Source organism: Triticum dicoccoides, chromosome 1A, assembly GCF_002162155.2.
Source record: "Triticum dicoccoides isolate Atlit2015 ecotype Zavitan chromosome 1A, WEW_v2.0, whole genome shotgun sequence".
Classification (NCBI taxonomy): domain Eukaryota; kingdom Viridiplantae; phylum Streptophyta; class Magnoliopsida; order Poales; family Poaceae; genus Triticum; species Triticum dicoccoides.
Genome location: NC_041380.1, coordinates 592,739,317 through 592,744,378, shown reverse-complemented (window position 1 = coordinate 592,744,378; position 5,062 = coordinate 592,739,317).

The window sequence follows — 5,062 nt, the reverse complement described above, 5'->3', positions numbered from 1 at the left end:
TTTTTGATTTTAGGTCACAAAAATTATAAACTTTCTGTTAGTGCCATTAGTTTTAAATTTTGAATAGTTTAAATTTGAATTTTTAAAAATTTGTGTGAATCACTAGTTTATGAATAACTTTACTATAAAAATAGAATTTTTTTTCTTCTTTGCTATTTATTTTTTATTTATACTTACAATTAAATACTTATAGTTTGATTTTAGGTCACAAAAATTATATTCTTTTTGCTATTGAAGAATATTATAGTTTTATTTTAGTTGATCATAACATAATATTTTAATTGATTGTTTTTATTTTCATAAAAGTTTTGTAGTTCATTCTGTTTGCTATTAATTCATTCTTTGAGCTAAATGACTCTGAAATTGGAAAGCATTTCAAAATGAACTCTGAAAAGGTTGAAAGTTGGCATGGTATCATCATTTCACCCACATAGCATGTTCCAAAAAGTAGAGAGGGTTACTACAAAAACTTGATGCACTTCGTGTACAAAATGGACAATCACTTTCGAAGTATCAAAGTTTCGAACCATAAGACATGAAAGCATTTCAAATGAACTCTGGAAAAGTTGAAAGTTGGGATGGTATCATAATTTCACCCACATAGCATGTGCATGTACAAAACGGACAATGGTAGCATGTTCGTCTGTTACAAATTTGGCATGGTATCATCATAATAGTTGCGGGAGAAAGTCTTCACTTTTTCTTCGCTTGTGTCATTTGCTTATTGCGCCGTAACCATGGATAATCTTCATTGTTTATCAGGATGCTTGGGTCAGCCTTGACATTCAAGGGAGAAATTTCATGAAACTTTTCATAATCTTCAGACATGTCTGTCTTGCCGTCCACTCCCAGGATGTCCCTTTTTCCTGAAAGAACTATGTGGCGCTTTGGCTCATCGTATGATGTATTCGCTTCCTTATCTTTTCTTTTTCTCGATTTGGTAGACATGTCCTTCACATAGATAATCTGTGCCACATCATTGGCTAGGACGAACAGTTCGTCAGTGTACATAAGATTTTTCAGATCCACTGTTGTTATTCCGTACTGTGGGTCTACCTGTACCCCGCCGCCTAACAGATTGACCCATTTGCACTTAAACAAAGGGACCTTAAAATCAGGTCCGTAGTCAAGTTCCCATATGTCCACTATGTAACCATAATATGTGTCCTTTCCGCTCTCGGTTGCTGCATCAAAGCGGACACCGCTATTTTGGTTGGTGCTCTTTTGATCTTGGGCGATCGTGTAAAATGTATTCCCATTTATCTCGTATCCTTTGTAAGTCAATACAGTCAAAGATGGTCCCCTTGACAACAAGTACAACTCATCACAAACAGTGTTGTCACCTCTGAGATGTGTTTCCAACCAACTGCTGAAAGTCCTGATGTGTTCACATGTAATCCAGTCGTCGCACTGCTCCGGGTGTTTGGAGCACAGACTGTTCTTGTGTTCATCGACATACGGGGCCACCAAGGTAGAGTTCTATAGAACTGTGTAGTGTGCTTGAGACCAAGAATATCCGTCCCTGCATATTATTGAGTCTCTTCCAAGAGTGCCTTTTCCAGTCAGTCTCCCCTCATACCGCGATTTAGGGAGACCTATCTTGTTAAGGCCAGGAATGCAGTCAACACAAAACCCGATAACATCCTCTGTTTGATGGCCCATGGAGATGCTTCCTTCTAGCCTAGCGCGGTTACGGACATATTTCTTTAGGACTCCCATGAACCTCTCAAAGGGGAACATATTGTGTAGAAATACGGGCCCCAGGATGACAATCTCGTCGACTAGATGAACTAGGACGTGTATCATGATATTGAAGAAGGATGGTGGGAACACCAGCTCGAAACTGACAAGACATTGCGCCACATCACTCCTTAGCCTTGGTACGATTTCTGGATCGATCACCTTCTGAGAGATTGCATTGAGGAATGCACATAGCTTCACAATGGCTAATGGAACGTTTTCCGGTAGAAGCCCCCTCAATGCAACCGGAAGCAGTTGCGTCATAATCACATGGCAGTCATGAGACTTTAGGTTCTGAAACTTTTTCTCTGGCATATTTATTATTCCCTTTATATTCGACGAGAAGCCAGTCGTGACCTTCATACTGAGCAGGCATTCAAAGAAGATTTCTTTCTCTTCTTTCGTAAGAGCATAGCTGGCAGGACCTTTATACTGCTTCGGAGGCATGCCATCTTTTTCGTGCAAACGTTGCAGGTCCTCTCGTGCCTCAGGTGTATCTTTTGTCTTCCCATACACGCCCAAGAAGCCTAGCAGGTTCACGCAAAGGTTCTTCGTCACGTGCATCATGTCGATTGAGGAGCGGACCTCTAGGTCTTTCCAGTAGGGTAGGTCCCAAAATATAGATTTCTTCTTCCACATGGGTGCGTGTCCCTCAGCGTCATTCGGAACAGCTAGTCCACCGGGACCCTTTCCAAAGATTACGTAGTGTAAATCATTGACCATAGCAAGCACGTGATCACCGGTGCGCATGGCGGGCTTCTTCCGGTGATCTGCCTCGCCTTTGAAATGCTTGCCTTTCTTTCGACATTGATGGTTGGTCGGAAGAAATCGACGATGGCCCAGGTACACATTCTTCCTGCATTTGTCCAGGTATATACTTCCAGTGTCATCTAAACAGTGCGTGCATGTGTGGTATCCTTTGTTTGTCTGTCCTGAAAGGTTACTGAGAGCGGGCCAATCGTTGATGGTCACGAACAGCAACGCCTTAAGGTTAAATTCCTCCTGTCTGTGCTCATGCCACGTACGTACACCGTTTCCATTCCACAGCTGTAAAAGTTCTTCAATGAATGGCCTTAGGTACACATCAATTTCGTTGCCGGGTTGGTTAGGGCCTTGGATGAGAACTGGCATCATAATGAACTTCCGCTTCATGCACATCCAAGGAGGAAGGTTATACATACATAGAGTCACGGGCCAGGTGCTGTGATTGCTGCTCTGCTCCCCGAAAGGATTAATGCCATCCGCGCTTAAAGCAAACCATACATTCCTTGGGTCCTTTGCAAACTCATCCCAGTACTTTCTCTCGATTTTTCTCCACTATGACCCGTCAGCGGGTGCTCTCAACTTCCCATCTTTCTTTCGGTTCTCACTATGCCATCGCATCAACTTGACATGCTCTTCGTTTCTGAACAGACGTTTCAACCGTGGTATTATAGGAGCATACCACATCACCTTCGCAGGAACCCTCTTCCTGAGGGGCTCGCCGTCAACATCACCAGGGTCATCTCGTCTGATCTTATACCGCAACGCACCGCATACCGGGCATGCGTTCAGATCCTTGTATGCATCGCGGTAGAGGATGCAGTCATTAGGGCATGTATGTATCTTCTCCACCTCCAATCCTAGAGGGCATACGACCTTCTTTGTTACGTATGTACTGTCGGGCAATTCGTTATCCTTTGGAAGCTTCTTCTTCAATATTTTCAGTAGCTTCTCAAATCCTTTGTCAGCCACAGCATTCTCTGCCTTCCACTGCAGCAATTCCAGTACGGTACCGAGCTTTGTGTTGCCATCTTCGCAATTGGGGTATAACCCTTTTTTGTGATCCTCTAACATGCGATCGAACTTCAGCTTCTCCTTTTGACTAATGCATTACGTCCTTGCATCGACAATGACCCGACGGAGATCATCATCATCGGGCACATCGTCTGGTTCCTCTTGATCTTCAGCAGCTTCACCCGTGGCAGCATCATTGGGCACATTGTCTGGTTCCTCTTAATCTTCACCAGCTCCCCCTGTTGCAGCATCACCGTATTCAGGGGGCACATAGTTGTCACCGTACTCTTCTTCTTCGCCGTCTTCCATCATAACCCCTATTTCTCCGTGCCTCGTCCAAACATTATAGTGTGGCATGAAACCCTTGTAAAGCAGGTGGGAGTGAAGGATTTTCCGGTTAGAGTAAGACCTCGTATTCTCACATTCAGTGCATGGACAACACATAAAACCATTCTGCTTGTTTGCCTCAGCCGCATCGAGAAACTCATGCACGCCCTTAATGTACTCGCGGGTGTGTCTGTCACCGTACATCCATTGCCGGTTCACCTGCGTGCATTATATATAATTAAGTGTCCAAATTAATAGAAGTTCATCATCACATTAAAACCAAAGTGCATACATAGTTCTCATCTAACAACATATAGCTCTCCAGAGCATCTAATTAATTAAACCATACATTGAAACTATGTAAAACATTTCAATGCGAAAACAAATGCGATCATAATCGCAACCAAGGTAACAATTGATCCAACGACATAATGATACCAAGCCTCGGTATGAATGGCATATTTTCTAATCTTTCTAATCTTCAAGCGCATTGCATCCATCTTGATCTTGTGATCATCGACGACATCCGCAACATGCAACTCCAATATCATCTTCTCCTCCTCGATTTTTTTTTATTTTTTCCTTCAACAAATTGTTTTCTTCTTCAACTAAATTTAACCTCTTGACAATAGGGTCGGTTGGCATTTCCGATTCACATACATCCTAGATAAATAAAATCTATGTCACGTTGGTCGGCATAATTTTCATAAACAATAAATGAACCAATAGTTATAAAGATAATATACATACCAAATCCGAATCATAGACAGGACGAGGGCCGACGGGGGCGGATACCAAAACCATCGCACTATATAAGATGCAATAATAAATGTAAGAAAATGATACAAGTATCTATCTAAACATACAAGTAAGAATATTTTTCCTTTCAGAAAGAAGATAAGAACAAGAGGCTCACCACGGTGGTGTCGGTGATGAGATCGGCGCGGGTGATCGACGGCGGTGAAGACGGGGACGGGGCGTGACGGACCGCTAAATCTAGACAAATCTCGAGGAAAATGGAGCTTGGAGGTCGAGCTTCGAGAGGAGAAAGCTTAAGTAGTGTGGCTCGGGCATTCCATCGAACACCTCATGTGCATAGGAGGTGAGCTAGAGCACCACAAAGCCCTCTCCTCCTCGGCCAGAAAAAACAGAGCACTGTGCTCTGCTCTTGCGCGGGGGGGTATATATAGGCACCTCATTGGTCCCGGTTGGTGACATG